Source organism: Rhinopithecus roxellana, chromosome 19 (assembly GCF_007565055.1).
Source record: "Rhinopithecus roxellana isolate Shanxi Qingling chromosome 19, ASM756505v1, whole genome shotgun sequence".
NCBI lineage: Eukaryota > Metazoa > Chordata > Mammalia > Primates > Cercopithecidae > Rhinopithecus > Rhinopithecus roxellana.
The window spans coordinates 10,903,648-10,921,792 of record NC_044567.1 but is presented as its reverse complement, the minus strand read 5'-3'; positions in this window follow the sequence as shown (position 1 = coordinate 10,921,792).

Genomic DNA, 18,145 nt, shown 5'->3' with positions numbered 1-18,145 from the left:
AGACACCTTCTTCACGGGGTGGCAGGATGGATTGAGTGCTGAGGGTAAGGGGAAGAGCCCCTTATAGAACCATCAAATCTTGTGAGAACTCACTTGCTATCACGAGAATGGCATGGGGGAAGCAATGGTTCAATTACCTCCACGTAGTTTCTCCCTTGACATGTGCGGATTATGGGGTTTATGCAGATTACAATTCAAGAAGAGATTTGGATAGGGAAACAAAGCCTAACCATGTCAGGCCCTTAGGGTACTGCCCTTCTGATTTCCCAAGGAAGTTTCTGTTTCTGTGGCTTGCTTCTTGTATCCCATTGTTAGCTATTGGTACTCTACCTGTTCATTCATCCCTATAAAACTCAAATACCAACAATTTTCCTATGCTAATATTGTAGTTATTCATATAAACATCCTCTTCCTCTATCAAACCCCAGGGAGTTTGGGTGGGGAGAGGTAATGACTATACTTTATGGATTGTTTTAAAGCATGAATTTGATGAAGATTTATTGAGCAAATAAATGGATGAATAAATGAGTATATTGGTAAAAACTATTGCCCATGATTTTTAGAAAAACAGTTTAGGGAAAAAATATTTATATGTCAAATATTACATACATTGCCTTATTCAGTCATAGTAATCCAAGGAGGTGTTGCTATTGCCATCCCTGTTTTAAAGAGTAATTTGTCCCTAGTGAAATTCTATAACTTTTCTGAGGTCACCAGCATGATAGAATGAACCCCAGGTTTGCCTATCCCTAGAGTGCATGCTCTTTCTACTGGTCTTTGAGCCTTCATGGTTTCTTTCCCTTGAGTAATCCCCAAAACTCTTAAGGCTCAACATAATGTTTATAGCTTCAAAATTCCTAGAGACTCCTTGTTTCACAGGTAAAGTAAGCTGTAGACCTGGTACAGATCTATTGATACAGAAACATGTACCATTTACTGTTACATATGAGCCGCCTAAAGAAACCCAGATAGATATTTTCACAGCATCTAATTCTATTAAATGGATTGCAGAAGAGTTAGAGGATGACAGTTTTAGAGATTTTGCATTTTTGTAAAAATAGAAGCCTTAGGACAAGAGAACTGCTATAATATGCCAGGTCTTTGGTGTATACTTCAGATGAAAGCAATTTATAATAAAATTTGAAAATGCTTCTGAGAAAATGTCAAAAAATCATCTTCTAAAGACTACTTCTTTCAGATAGTAGCCTTTGAACATCGACCATTAGTATTTGGAGTTTCAGAAATATTATTGATGCCCCTTCTCCCCTGGCAGTAAATATCCATGAGACAATTTAATGGGGATGACCACTGGATGAGCTTGCTGTTATCCTAGATGTAGCACCTGGAAGTTACACCAGATAATGATGTCCATTCTGCCTTGCCCAGCACAGTTCTGTAATGCACTCTAATTCTTCCCAAGTTTTTGAGAGTGGTGCTTGCACCTCTAAAGGCTTGCTTCTCACAAGTGGCTGCCAAAACAAAAGATGGTTTGCTGCTTTCATCAAACTAGTTATCTGTCCTGGCCTGAGAATGAGTCCTTGCTGAGAAGTGCCAGAGGCTTGTCAGTCCACAGTGAGCTCACTTTTCTGGCTGACTGCATTTTTATCTTTTGCTAAAATGCAAATGACCCTAAAAGAGGTCACTTTAAAATGTGTCTGCCAGTGATCTCTCACAGCCAGGATTGCAAAATGATTTTATGCTTTGTGCCAACTCTAAAAGTGGCTATGGCTGTCAAGAGTGCTCCATTAGGAAGAATGATGAGGCCACACCTCAGCTCAACAGGGGAGATTAGAGTGATGGATTCGAGATGCCCACCTGGGCAGAGGATGACTGGTGGACTTGGTGGCCTATGTGCCAGGCATTTATGGGTCCTGACTGAGTGAGGGAGGTGATCATACTTTTTCTGAAACCAGGGTGGAGGAGAAAAAAATGAGAAACTTACTTCTAAAGGAAAAATATGGATACTGTAGGGAGAAAGGAAAGCAAGCCAGAGGCTCTAAAGACAAACCTTCTACTTGCTGGCCTCCTCCATGTTGGCCTTGCTGAGTGCAGTCTTGCCCCTCAGCAACTCCTCCTAGGGTTCTTTTTTGCCGACCAGAAAACCTTGCAAAGCCACTGCTATGCAGCAAAGTACCACCATATTCAGTGGTTCAGAGATTAACATTAGAGAGGAGGCTGATCTATTCTAAGCCATAAAACTTCTCAGATCTCATGCATTCAGAGTTGTGATTTTAGTATCTGGCGATTGGGAGGTTGCACAACATGAAAAGATGCATGATACATGAGGTCCTGATCCTAGTGATCCCCAGCATACCCCATGGCTCACAAAGGTCCAAGGCCTACCTATTAGTAGCCCCATCTTCTCTCCAGAGGTGGCCACAGTGTCCATGATTCCAAACATCGTAAGTGGTATAAACATACTTGTGTAAATTTTGAATAGAATATTCCAACCCTGGATCACAGAGGCTAAGTTGACTTGTCTCCCAGGTGGTGGTACGGTCTCTTTATGGAGATATGAACACCTCTAGGCTTTCTCCTGGCTTCCCATTTTCAACTGCCCAATGCTCAGGATTCTCTAATTTCTCTTTGCCCAATGGCCTTTGGCAAATGCCAGTTAAGGTCAGACTGCCAAAATCTCTGTTTTGGAAGCACCTACATTTCTTATCCCTCTCTTCTTCTTTGCTCCCTTCCCCCATAAAAAAAACAAAAACAAACAAAATGAAACAAGAGAGGTGGGAGGGAGAAGACTCCTGCTGTAATTTCAGATGAAATTCTTGTACTCAAGATTTTTGCCATTAAGACAACCCACCCCATCACCACCGCCACAACCAGGGTAGATTTACAGGCTGTCACTTTCAGATTGCCTCAACCTCTGGTGTGTGTGTGATTTCTTAGCACCTTTAAATGCCATGGAGTGGTAGGCCCAGGACTCTGTGTCAAGCGGGGTTCATGCCGGGGCCTGAGCCCATCAGTATAATTAGAGTCACTGCAACTTACTTATACATTAGTATAGATAAATTGGATGTTATTCAGATAATTATGCAGTACCCTTTTGAGAATTGGAGAGGACCTGGAAAGCAGAAAATTGAAAGCTGAATCTCCTCTGGAGAAAATTCTGAATCATGTTTTTGCATCTCCGCAGCTTCTCTGTTTGGAAGTGGTTTGCTTTCAGCCATCCCTGCCCAGCACTCAGCACATTCTCAATGAGCATGTGCTGAGCAGTGCATGCCGGGTGCCAGGGTGGGGGTCACTGATAGAATCTGCAGTTCTTTTTAGGGGTTCTGCTAAAACCATTTTTATTTATTTAACTTCTATGATTGCTTCAGACATCAATCAAAAAATTAATTTTACTCCTTAAATGAAAACTTGAGCATTTTAAACTAGGAGTTTCTCCCTACAACCATTTTAATTTTATTAATTTTTGTTTTGCAGTAATATTCACATAACATAAAATTTGCCATTTTAGCCATTAAGCGAAAGAAGCCAGACACAAAAGGCCACATACAGTATGATTCCATTTATATGAGACATCAAAATCTTTTGGGGCAGAAAGTTGACTGATGAGGGGTTGCCAGGGGCTGAGAGCGGGGGGAAATGGGGGAGAGATTGCTTTGAGGGGTACAGAGTTGCCTTTTGGCATGATAAAAGTGTTCTGGAGCTAGATAATGGTGATGGTATGTGTGCTGTGACACTGCCACATGCCATTGAATTGTACAGACTAAAATATTTGTTTTCAAGTTAGATTCACTCAGAATATAAAAATGAATTCATATGTGTAGACACAAAATGTCATTTCTACCAAGGACCAAATGGATATCATATATATATATGGAGATATTGGAGAGTGTGGTAAAAAGATTAAAAGCCCAGTTCAGTGTGTTGGATTTGCTTAGAATGCAGGCTCTGCTACTCACTCAGTGACCTGAGGGAAGGTAAACAACCTCAGTAGTCCTTCTCTGTAAAGTAGCAATAATCCTAATGCCTCCCTTGCAGGGTTGTTCTGGGATGTTTTGAGAGATTTTGTCTAAAATGTTCAGAACAGAGCTTGGCACTTAGTATACATCCAATAAGCAACAGATGCTAATATAAAATAAAAGCATGGAAGGTTGGACACAGGGAGAGACATGAAGTCAGGCTGTGTAGCATGGCAAAGCAAATGCCCTGAGGAGGGAGGGTGAGTGTGGTGAAGGTGAGAGAAGTGAGTACCAGAATTAAAGGTTACAAGCATTTATAAATACAAATTGAGATCTGCCCATACTAAGAAACAAGAAGCGTGCTGAACAGTATTTTGCCCCACATCTGGGGCATCACTGTGTGCTTTGGGAATGTTGATCAACTTAAGCTTTTCTCTCCATGAGAAGGAAAAGCAGCCTTCTCTGACCTGGCAAAGTTATGGACTTAGGTAAAGCAGAGGCCAGGTGAGAATGAAGTTGAGGCAATATTACTTTTGCAGTATTTGTGTTCTGCCCAGTATCTCACAATATATCTCACAGCCAGGTGAGAATGACTTTGCACGGAGTCATTGGTGAAATTTTCATGACACACTCTGGCATCTTAGCAGCTAAATGTCAGGTTCCAGGTCAGAACAGAAGTGTGTTTACTCAAAAACAAGATCAGGGTGAGGCCTGGTTGCTCCAGCCACTTAAGATGTTGAGCATCTGTGCTGTGAAGGTCACAGAAGCTTAAAAATTAGTGAGGAAAGACATCCCTGTTGTGTATCAACAAGAATAGAAAAGGAAAACAGCCCCTCTGCTAAGTTCCTTCATTCCACCAAACCAATTTTAAGATTGTGTAAAATGATTGCTTCTCCCTAACAGAGGGTGAAAGTATTCAATATTCACAAAAGAAAACCTGCACATCCAGAGAAATGAATCTTTTTGTCGTTTTACTGCTTGAATTTCTATACCTCAAAATTGTCTTTGGCAGATGAAACAGAGCTCTCTGAACTTACTTTATCTGAGGAATTTTTTTCCCTTTGCAGCAAGAAGCCAAAACCACATCAAAGCACAGCTCCCCAACAGAAGCCTCTAACCTTAGCCTATGATAGACACTTAGATATGTAACCTGAAAAAGAAATCCAAATGTAGACATCAACTGCCTTAACCGCTTTCTCTTTTGCAGCTCTCAGACTTCCCAGTTTTTTGAGGAATCTCATGATATGATATATTGGGCAGAATACAAATATTGCAAAAGTAATATTGCCTCAACTTCATTTGGACATGGAATCAAGGATTATTAGGTCTGCTATTTTGTTTTCAAATTGTTTGTGGGTGTGAGTGTTTTCTTTTTGGTTTTCCCAAGGGACCTCAAAACCCTTCTCTTTCTGTTTGGAACTAGGGAGAAGAAAATATGATGGAATTCCCACAGACTTGAGTAAATTTGATCTTCAGCAGCATAATGACAATCCAGAGGAAAGTCCAGTCGAGGCATTTACGGTAAATGACGAGTCTGACACTGCGTTGTTACACACTATATTAGTGCAAAGTCTTTATTCCTCCCATACTTCAACACTGAATTTTCTAGAGTTTACATTGGTTTAAAGATTTTCAAATTGGATTGCCTATTTTCATGAACACAGAATGGATTACCATTTCAGAAATTTTTGATGAGTTTTCAACCTTTAAATATTGTATTTTGTTTTGTAGCTGAGGGATGATAACACATCATGAGTTGCAGCTACTGAAAATAACAGAGTATGTAATTTCTGGACTAGATGAAAGCTAGGTCATTTCTGAAGGGAATGTGTACTGAATGTTAGGGTGTACAGATGAAATAGGTGGTTAAATTGGAGAATGAGGTAGATGATTTGATTACTAAAACTGTTTTAACCAAAACTTAGCCATGTAGATATAGCTTTAATCACACACAGTTGTAATTCATTTAATGATGACAAACTCTACTTTTGTAATTTTAATTTTCTTATCTGAATATTTATAAATTATTTTTTCAAATTTAATTATCTGACCTCATTTAATATACATCAAACACTGATCCTGTTTGTAGAAAGTCTTGCTTTTATAAGGTTTCAGTAATATCTAAAACAACACATTAAAAAGCTGAGACCATTTTATGAAGATAATTGTTTGTAATCATAGGTGTTGAAAGCATAAAGGTGCCATCTTGTGGTTTTGACTTGTATTTATAACAAACAAACTGCTCAAGAGACTACAGTGTTGGCTGTTCTAGATTTATTCACTTCTGAAGTGCCTTGCTCTTACTTTGACAAAAACTGTTAATATCAGTTTTTCAGTGTTTTAGGGGTTGACAGCTGCTATCACTGACAGAAAAAAAGGGAATCTTACCCCTCCACACTATCAGGCATACCAGGAAACATTGCCAGTCACGATGACATAGAGTAGCTTTTAGGGAACATTTAGAGCTCGAATAATATTAGAACAAACCACTGTAATCATCAAACACTGATATGTAAATGATGTGAGAGAAGGAAGAAAATGGAAATGTTAGAAATGTGACACAATGACCAGATTAAAGGATGTTTTCATTTACGCTGTGACCTCTATTAACCATTTAACATCTTGGTAAGTCCTCCAACTAGCTGACTGTGTCATTTTAAAATAATGGTACCATAATTTTAAAATAAAAAAGTGAGTGAAAAGAGAATAGTTTATTTGAATAGTATAATTGAGGAAACAATTCCCAGAGTTGTGCTTTCAAAAGTTCACTTTAGCTAAAGCATCAGTAGCCTTCTTAGTAGTTTAAGAAAGGCTGCTTTGGAGATGAAACCATGGCTAGGCCCTTTCTTGCCTATGTGACCCTGCACCAAGAATATAACTTCTCTGTGCCTCAGTTGTTTGACCCACAAAATGAAGATAATGAAATTATGTTCCTCTAAAGTTAGACACTAATTTAAAAAATGCTTAATGTTCACCAAATATCAAAAGTGCAATAAATATTACCCCCAATTAGTATTTTTTTCTTTTTTTTTGTGACGGAGTCTGGCTCTGTGCCCCAGGCTGGAGTGCAGTGGTGCAATCTCGGCTCACTGCAAGCTCCGCCTCCCAGGTTCATGCCATTCTTCTGCCTCAGTCTCCCGAGTAGCTGGGACTACAGGCGCCCGCCACTGCGCCCGGCTAATTTTTTGTATTTTTAGTAGAGACGGGGTCCATAATTAGTATTATATTGCGTATTCAGAGTTGGGAGCCTTAGGTCATTCAAGTTTTTCGTTCATTACAGATTCAACAATTATCCATATATTTAGTTGATGTCAATCATACTAGATTTTTAGTACTCATGGCTTGAGTAAAATTGCTTTTCCAATAATACATGCCTGAATTATTATTTCAGTTACATCCAGTTCCCAAACATTTTAATCACTACATACTTCTTTCATTCATTTAAGCAAATCATATATGCTAAACATCTACCATCGGTTAGACACGGTGCTCACACTCGGAGGTACACTTTTGAATGAAATGTGATCCCTTCTGACTTTTACTTTACTTGAAAATTATGCCAGACAAACTCAAAGGTTTGGGACGATTACTCCTCGGGAGGAAAGCCAGGTAAAAAGATATGAGTTAAAAAAATGTGTATATTCCATAAACTGCTATAAGTTTCAAAATTTATGCATGAAGTCTATGAACACTTCCTTAGGAGAGCATATTGCGTCTACCAGACAAACGGTTTTAACATGTTTAGTGCTTATAGGCAGAGAATAAAAGTAGGAGATCAGAAGTGAATTTGTGCCTAGTGCTACTACTAACTAGCCATTGACTTTAACAAGTCACCTATGTCAGTTTCCACACTGCAGTGTAGAAAACAGACTCACAAACACCAACTGGTTTACCCTGTGAATGTATACAGTAGAGGTCCCAGGAAACTAGCTTGCAGAAAGATTGAGTTTCATATGCAAAGGGCTTTTATTTTTGAATTAAAGTTATTTAAAATTGAGAGCTTTTACATAAAAATTTGGAGTTCTAGGTTCTCTTGAAAACTTATACAATCTGGTAACAAATACTTCAATCTTTCATGGCAATTTGCTGGAACTGAATGTTAAGTGCACTCTTTAGAAATGACATTCACTCATTAATTAAACAAATATGCCTTGAGTGTCCACTTAATTCATTTAACAAATAATTATTTAATATCTACTGTGTACCAGGTACTACTCTCGGTGCTAAGTGTGTGCTGGAAATGTAAAAAGTCTTTTTAAGTCCTTTCTCAAATCTACCTTCTCATTGAAACATTCCCCAGAGAGGATTCAACACTATAATCCCAGAGTTCACAAATTATAGCTCTTGGCCCAGATCATGCCAACTGCCCATTTTTGCAAATAAAGTTTACTGGTGCACAGCCATACCCATTCATTAATGTATTGTCTATAGCTGTCCTCACAGGGTTGAGTAGTTGCGACAGAAATTGTATGGCCTGCAAAGCCTAAAACATTATCTGATTCTCTACAGAAAAGAACTGCTTACCGCTTTCCTGCTCGTTTTCTCGATCCAGTTTCTTCTCCCCAGTTTCTTCTTTTTTTCCATTGCCTGATTGCTTCTAACATTCTATTTACTCTACAAATTTATAGTTTGTCTATTTTCTCTTTGGATTTCGATGTTAACACCATGAGGGCAAAGATCTTAATTTTGCTCACATATCTATCCCAAATATCTGGAATACTCAATGAATATTTGCAGAGTGATTGAATGAGGTTAGAGGAATTAGCAGTATACAACATGCAACCAAAGAAGCCATGGTGAGGAACTACTATTTAATTCTGAATGTTATGGGCAGCTACAAGAGTATTTTAAACATGATATGATCCATGGCACCACAGTTTCATGACTTCCTACACTGCTTACCCTGGATTAGGCGGGTCCATTTACCTGTATGCTTGGTCTGTGCTACATGTTAGTCCAGCAAATACTACATGAATAAGAAATGATCATAGTAATGGAATCTCAGAAGACTAGTATTCAATCACTTCACCTCAGAAGATTCCCCTGTGGGCAGAGGCCCCAGGGAGAGATGGTTTTAATGCCAAGCTCTGCATGGTTCTTTAATAATAACATTAAATATCTAGCTCAATTATTTTGGGACAGAGAGATCTTATGAGAATTTTACAAGCTTATGTATTACATTTGTTATAATGCTTGTGAGTTTTCTTCTGTGAAATTTATACAATGATGTTAGTGTAACCAAAGCGTGATAAAACTCACCTTATCAACTAATATGCTGAGTACATAGGTGTGCCACAAGTGGGTTTCAGATGTGCTGGAATATTGATTCCTCTTCACCACGGGGGTGACCAAAGCCAGTCAGTATCTTAGTCAGTCATGGCCACATCCATTTACCCTCAGATATTATAAAATTACTATCATTTTCTATGCATTCCATAAGATTAAGTTCCTGCAATGGGCAACGATCATAATTTATTAATGATATTTATTTTCCAAAAGACAAGACAAATAATTAAATTTGTAGTTATTCATAAAAGTAGAAGCTTATTAGAACAACTTGAAAAAGGTTTCTTGAGAATATTACTATTTTAAATAAATTTACAAACTAGGGAAAGCATATGTAAACAGCAAGAAACAATGATATGGATGGGTGCAGAAAAGAGGGTTTCACTAATTACATCTAGGGGATTAAAGCAGGGCTTAGGAAGAATAGGAATTTGAGATGCACATTGGAGAGTAAAGACTTTTTGACAAGGATAGAGGGCCAGGGCCTGGTAATTGGCTGACAGTGTTGCCCCAAAGATTCAAATGAATGTCCACATTCTTTGTGATAAGAACCAGGGTGAGGACATTTTAACATTCTTAGATTGATCTAGGGATGAGATACCAAACAGCTGTTTCATTTTTTTCATCAAACAGCGTGAAATGGTTTTTCACTAACACCTCATGTTCCATATTATTGTCAGTCTTCCTACCAAAGAGTTTTTATCTCATGTCCACCATGGAGCAGCCTCACCAGTCTCACTCCAGAAGGAGCTGTGGAAAGCGGTATATGCTACTCAACTACCTAATTAAGAAAACCCTGCCTCAATTCACTTATAGGCAGAGACTGGGGAACTGGGGACTATATAGTCACAGAGTATAGAAATTACACACACACACACACACACACACAAACCAAAAAAAAAAAAAAAACTTCCTAGAATGTCATTTGGCCTTTTATGATTATTGTTAAAGCAAAATCAACAGAGTCAAATGATTGAACAATGTTAAACAACAAAATTGTGTGATTCAGAGATCCCCAAACTTTCTTGATCCAGAGACCATTTGTATCTCAGTAATTGGCCAAAAACAATGTTTAACTCTGCTGCTTATGAATAGTTAGGTCCAAACAACTTAATTTATGTCTTAAGAATTTAGTAGCCTTTAGGAAAAATATAGGCATAAATGAAAAAGTATTTTTATTTTATTTTTAAATTACTGCAACTACCAAGTCATTAGGAGTCTAAGTCGATTTATGTTCCTGGAACTTTTCAAATTTTGGAATCTGTTTGGATACTGTCACCTTCATTTCCAATTTCATATTGATTTCTGTGCACTTTTTTTTGGAGCAATAAATGAAAACCTAGCTTAAGAAAGATGTGACATCATTGACAGAAATGTAGTGTGATGAAATATGAACTACTTCAAGCTGATAGTTCATACCATGTCTGATGGAAGCTACATTTTGCTGTGTTTTTCTCATAAATTTAAAATCTGGTAGATGTAATGTCAAAGAGATATTTGATATAGAGCCCATGAGAATTGTGTCTCTAAATGGCCAGCATTTTAGATGTCAATGTCAATTTTTTCCCATGAGCTTGTTTTTCATTTCAGGGATGAAAAACTGCATGAGTCTCATTTTGTTATTTACTTCCCAAAACTGCAGCTTCAACTTATTTCTCAAATCTCTAAATATCTCTCTATCAAGAATTATTGATTTGCTGCATGTTTAAAAGCACGAAGGGCACAATCAAGGGGCTTTTCTGTGAGTATGGCTACTCACCCGTCGTAAATATATTCTGTATAGGTATAATTTTATGGGAAATTTCCTTACAATGGAGAATTATGCCCTCTTTGCACCAAGTTTTCTATTATCAAACTCTTTACCCAAACACTGTTCATTGACACCTTTTTAATGTAAGCATATTAATATTTAACAAAAATTTATATTTAACAAGGAAACATGCAGTTGGAACAATAGATAAATTAATTAAACAATTAATTTAAAATTAATATTTAACAAGGAAACATGCAGTTGGAACAATAGATAGAACATGGCAAGAAGTTGTAGAGAAATTGAAGAAATAAAAGTAAAGGATGTAGAGACATCTTCAGCTGGTGATTATTATATCAGAGTTGGAAGGATCCAAGGCCATTGTCACAAAAAGCAATTTATAAAAGTTTTATTTGTGACTAATATTTCTGAAATTATATATATGTGTGTGTGTGTAATATATATGTGTATGTATGTGTATTTCTTCATGGGAACTAAATTCAAGGTTAATAAGAAAAGATCTAAGACCACTATGAGTTAATAAGTTCCATCTCACTACATTAGGTAAAAAATAATTATTTTACAGATATGGTTAGGTACTTTGGAAGATGATTTCCTCAGTAAATTGTAACAAATCAATTAGAATAGGCCTGAAACTACTTGGGTGATTAATCTTTTAACCAATAGACAGGCTGTGGCTCCCATGTTGTAGCCTAACCAAGATGCAAATTGACTGTGTGTCACATTGCAAACTAAGATCTTACAGATCTGGTCATAATGGCAAATGTGGACATATGGTCATGCTCCATGCAGAGTCATTAAAGAATTCTTTGTTATTGTTCCCATCTTTCGTTTTAACAGAATAAGAGGGTAGTTCCTTTTAATGGCTTTGTACTGTGTTTTTGGACAGAATAACTAGACAGGTCGGACAATAAGGCGAATCACCTTTAGTAGATACTCAGTGTGAAGTACTTACTCAGGCTGCTCAAAGTGCTGTTAATTAGAGAAGGGGGAAAGTTCTGAGCACATGAGAAAGCAGGTGAAGTTTCAAGTCCTTCTTTTTGTGTACTTGACACAAAGGAAAAGAGAATCATTCACAGTCCTCATGGAGGCTGCAGGGCTTTCCCAGAACCATGGACCTCCATTTACATTCCTTATTGCACAACAGGGGTTTCCATTCTCAGTTTCATCTATGTGAATGATTCCAACAGGAGTTCTGTGATGCTACAGCCTTGATGGTCTACATAGTTAGCTTGTTAATGTGGAGTAACTGCTTGCACATTTTTTTAATTTTGTAAGATGAATTTGTCACACTTTATATTTTAAATAATGAATAGGAATGTTTTACACTGAAACTGGAGCAGCAAATAAACAATAGCTTAAAACAAAGTTCAAGTCCTATAAATTTATTTTTTACTCAAAAACTATATTTTGTTGATTCGATTCTTTAAACTGAGAATGACTTTAAGTATAAAATTTTAATTTATTGACTTTTCATGTGCATTGTTTATTTCAAATACAATGACAACACAACACCATCTTGCCTCATCCTAAGATTTGGAAAAGATTTAAAAAATAAGTTTTTAAGTACTAAATGTCCTACGAATTCCTTTACTTTTCAGATTTACCTTACAAACCAATCCTTTATCAATTATAGAAACACTAAATATATACATGGCATAATATTCACTACTATTGTTTAATCTGACATTAGACTATATATGCCAGTACCAATTTACTTAGTCCATCTCCTACAATGAATAAATTTATAATCCAAGCTTAAAATTTTAATAATTGTACCTATATAAAAATTGAAAAATAGGTCAACAGTGGTCACTTTTGAGGATACAAGTTATTTTCATAAGTTTCTAAGAACAGACCTTTAGGTTGAAGAAAAATGGCAAACATATGCATCTCTCTAAACAAAGTTAAGTAAGCCTTTCATTGCAAATAATTTGTAGAAATCCCAGCAGGTATATGCGGAATACAGATACAGAGTGCTGGATTTATTTGAATTCAACTCAAATACAGAATTGATTTTTCTCCCTGGCAGTTTTCTGAAATGTACATTATAGCTTTGTTTAGTTAAACCAATTATGACACTTGTGCCTCTGAAATGCTAACATACCTGCAACACACCCTCTGAGCATGTTGACTTTACTCCTTTGGTGGAACAAATTTCAGTCCCTTTTATGCAGAAAACTAAGATGAGCAGATATTTGTGTAATGTATATGTTAATTAAGACACACTGTTCCCTGGGGGCTGGGAGCAAAGAAAGTATTATGGCTATTTTAAAGAAGACATTCACTTATGAAATACAGGAGCAATAGGGCAGGATAGTGGATTGCTAGATGCTGTAAAGTGACTTATAATAACATACTCAAGAGAAAACCGTGCTCTAAAAATAAATTTGGATGCCTTAATGTAATAGTAATATGGTTTCCATCTAATGTTGTGTCATGCTGATGGTCACCGAGACTGGAAATATGCCAGTTTTGGGTGTTGGTGGTGAAGTTAAGTACTTTCTTTCTGAATTGCCCTAGGGAGAAGCTTCCATTTCTGGTTTACAAGACTGGTGTATTAATTTGTACTACAAGGGCAGATTCAATTGAGTAGATTGTTTTCGGTTAAGGAGGCAAGTGGTATTAAGATTAGAATTGTGGTGAAGTATACCATGGATGCTACTTGTCCAATAATGATAAAGGGTTGGTTTACCGGTTGGCCTCGGATTCAAGTGAGAGTTAGTAGGGTTATGATTAGGAGCCAGAATAGGGATTGGCTAAGTGGGCGGAATGCTATACTTTGTTGTTTGGATTTGTGGGGTATAGGTATGATCGTTAAGATGAGGATTGATAGGAGGAGTGCTAATACTCCTCCTAATTTATTAGGGACGGATCATAAGATTGCATATGCGAATAGGAAGTATCATTCTGGTTTAATGTGTGGAGGAGTGCTTAGTGGATTGGCTGGGGTGTAGTTATCTGGGTCGCTTAAAAGGTCAGGTGAGAATAATACTAATGTTATTAAGATAAAGAGAAGGGTTAGGCCTAAGATATCTTTGATTGTGTAGTAGGGATGAAAGGTAATTTTGTCAGAGTGGGAGGAAATTCCGCAGGGATTATTTGATCCTGTTTCATGTAGAAATAGTAGATGTAGAGTTACAAAGGCTGTAATAATGAAAGGTAGGATGAAGTGAAGGGTGAAGAATCGTGTGAGAGTGGGGTTGTCAATGGAGTATCGGCCTCAGATTTATTGAACGAGATTAGTTCCGATATATGGGATTGCTGATAGTAGATTTGTAATTACCGTGGTGCCTCAAAATGATATTTGGCCTCATGGGAGTATGTAGCCTATGAAGGCTGTTGCTGTGGTTATAAGTAGAAGTGCAATGCCGATGTTTCAGGTTTCTAGAAGAAGGAATGAGCCGTAGTATAGGCCTCGGCCTACATGTAGAAAGAGGCAGATAAAGAATATAGAGGCACCGTTAGCGTGGAGATAGCGAATGGTTCAGCCGTAGTTTACATCTCGGGTAATGTGTGCGACTGAAGAGAAGGCGGCGGAGATGTCTGGTGAGTAGTGTATTGCTAGGAATAGACCTGTAATAATTTGTAGAATTAGACAAGTTGCAAGGAGTGAGCCAAAGTTTCATCATATAGAAATGTTGGATGGGGTGGGTAAGTCGATGAGGGAGTGGTTGATTATTTTTATGATCGGATTAGATTTGCGTGTTGGGGTCATTAATGTTTCTGTAGTTGAAATACAACGATGGTTTTTCATATCATTGGTCATGGCTGGAGTCCATGTGGAAACAATGACATATATTTTATTTTTATTAAGCGTACTATTGGTTATGGGATTTGTGGGGTTTTCTTCTAAGCCTTCTCCTATTTATGGGGCGTTAGCATTGATTGTTAGTGGTGTGATTGGTTGTGTAATTATTTTAAATTATGGGGAAACTTATACGGATTTAATGATATTTTTAATTTATTTGGGTGGTATGATAGTTGTTTTTGGTTATACTACGGTGATGGCTATTGAAGAGTATCCTGAAGCATGGGGTTCAGGGCTTGAGGTTTTGGGGAGTCTTCTGGTAGGGTTAGTGATGGAAGTAGGGTTGGTTTTGTGAGTTTTAGATTTTGATGGATTAGTGGTTGTGGTTAATTTTAATAATATAGGGAGTTGGGTGATTTTTGAGGGAGAGGGACCAGGGTTAATTCGAGGGGATTCTACTGGTGCGGGTGCTTTGTATGATTATGGGCGTTGGTTAGTGGTGGTTACTGGTTGAACGTTATTTGTTGGTGTATATATTGTGATTGAGATTACTTGAGGTAATAGGTTATGCTATTAGGAATAAAGTTAGGATAAGAGGAATAAGGAAGAAGAGAAAGTAAAACTTGCTTATACCTTTTTGAGTGGTTGTGATGATGGAGGTAATAATGTGGGTGTGTGAAATTGTTTTAGGCATAGATTTTTCTAGTCAGATTGAGTCTAGTAATAGGGAAGCTAGATTTTGGCTTATAAGTAGGTTTTGGTAGGGGGTTATATGATGAATTGTAGTGGGAAAATATCCTAGTATATTAGAGAATTTGAATGTATATGATGGGGTATATATTTTAAGTTTATTGGTTGTAAGGGTAAGATCTAGGGCCACTAGAAAGCCTAGGGCGGTTACATATAGGGCTAAGAGTTTTAGATGGTGGGGCGTTGTTGACTGGGGGAGTGAGATAGGGGAGATATTATTGGTGATGAAAAATCCTGCGAGTAGACTACCGATTGTGAGGCATTTGATTGGGTTTAATAGGGTGGGGTTATTTTCGTTAATGTTGATTGAGGTTGGGAAGTGAGGTTGTCCTGTTAGGGTGAGGAGGATAGTTCGAGTACTGTAGGCGCTTGTTAGGGAAGTGGCAGTGAGAGTGATAGATAGGGCTCAGGCGTTGGTATATGATGTGTTTGCGGTTTCGATGATAAGATCTTTGGAGTAGAAGCCTGTGAGAAAAGGCATGCCTGTGAGTGCTAGGGTACCGATGGTTAGGGAAGTTGAAGTGAGGGTATTGTTTTAAATAACCCTCCTATTTTTTGGATGTCTTGTTCATTGTTTAGGTTGTGGATGATAGATCCGGAGCAAATAAATAGTATAGCGTTGAAGAAGGCATGGGTGCAGATGTGTAGGAATGCTAAGTATGGTTGGTTGATGCCGATAGTGACTATTATTAGGCCTAGTTGACTTAAGGTAGAGAAGGCTACAATTTTTTTGATACCATTTTGTGTTAGGGCACAGACTGCTGTGAATATGGTGGTAATAGCCCCTAGGCATAGTGTAAGGCTTTGAATTAATATGTTATTTTCTATCAGAGGGTGGAAGCGGATGAGTAGAAACACCCTGGCAATGACTATGGTGCTGGAATGGAGTAGGGCTGAGACTGGAGTTGGGCCTTCTATGACGGAGGGTAGTCAAGGGTGGAGGCCAAGTTGAGCTGATTTTCCTGTTGCTGCTAGGAGAAGGCCTATCAGTGGGAGAAGACTTGAGTTGGAGTCTAGGATAAATATTAGTTGAAAGTCCCATGAGTTATAATGTAGGAGAAATCATGTTATGGTTAGGATAAAGCCAATGTCGCCAATGCGGTTATATAGAATTGCTTGGATGGCTGCTGTGTTGTCATCTGTTCGAGCGTGCCATCAGCTAATTAGTAGAAAGGATATAATTCCTATGCCTTCTCACCCAATGAAAAGTTGGAAGAGGTTGTTGGCAGTAACTAGAATTATTACAGTGGTGAGGAAAATAAGAAGATATTTAAAGAATTGGTTAATGTTTGGGTCTGAGCTTATATATCATAATGAGAACTCCATAATGGACCAAGTAATGAATAGTGCGATTGGGATAAATATTATGGAAAAATAGTCTAATTTGAAACTTAGTGTTAGTTCTCATGTTTGGATCGTTACTCAATGTCAGTTTGAAATAGTTTCTTGATCCAGGAAAATATATAGGGTTGTGGGAAGGAGGCTAGTAGTAAAAGTACACATTATAATTGTTTTTACATAGTTAGGGTATAAGTGTTTTTTGTTGGGGTTAATAAAGGTAATAGTAATTGGGAGAATTAGAGATGTCAGGGTTATTATGGTAATGGAGGTGTACATGGTTATTACTTTTGTTTGGAGTTCCACCAACGTTTTTGGTTCCTAAGACCAATGGATAACTGTCATCCTTTAAAAGTTGAGAAAGCCGTTTTGTTAAATACGGAGGCATGGATTAGCAGTCCTTGCGAGCTTTCTTGGTAAATAAGAAGTAGTAAGCTTCTATGGTTAGATTCACAATCTAATGTTTTAGTTAAACTATATTCACAAGAGGTGAAACCTAGAATAATATTAGGGTAAGGGATAGGAGGAGAATAGAAGAAAGGTGTATAAATATTAATGTGCTTTCTCGTGTAAAGGAGGGTTTTACGTTAATAATATGATGCGTGAGTACTCCTCGTTGTGTTGTGGTAAATATGTGGAAGGAGTAAAGAGCTTTAATTAGTATATTGAGTCCTGTAAGTACAATGGTAATATGTGATCAAGAAAATGAAGTTATTACTACAAGGAGTTCTCCTATTAGGTTGATAGTAGGGGGTAAGGCAAGATTAGTAAGATTTGCTGTAAATCATCAGAAGGCTATCAATGGAAGTAGGGTTTGAAGTCCTCGAGAAAATATTATAATGCGGCTATGAGTTCGTTCATAGTTTGAGTTTGCTAGGCAGAATAGTATGGATGAAGTGAGTCCATGGGCGATTATAAGGATAATTGCGCCAGTGAAGCTTCAGGGGGTTTGAATGAGGGAAACTATAATTCCCAGGGCTATGTGACTTATGGAGGAGTATGCGATGAGTGATTTCAGGTCTGTTTGTCAAAGGCAGGTTGAGCTTGTTACGATTATGCCTCATAAAGATAACATGAGGAATGGGTAGGCTATATATTCTGTTAAAGGGTTAAGAATAGAGGTGAGTCGTACTATGCCATAACCGCCTAGTTTTAAGAGTACTGCAGCAAGAACTATTGACCCGGCAATAGGGGCCTCAACATGGGCTTTAGGAAGCCATAAGTGTAGGCCGTATAGGGGTATTTTTACTATAAAGGCTATTATGCATGCTAGTCAAGTAAGGTTGTGGGATCAAGTAGTTGCTAGTTTTTGAGCCATAAGTGTTAGTAATGTAA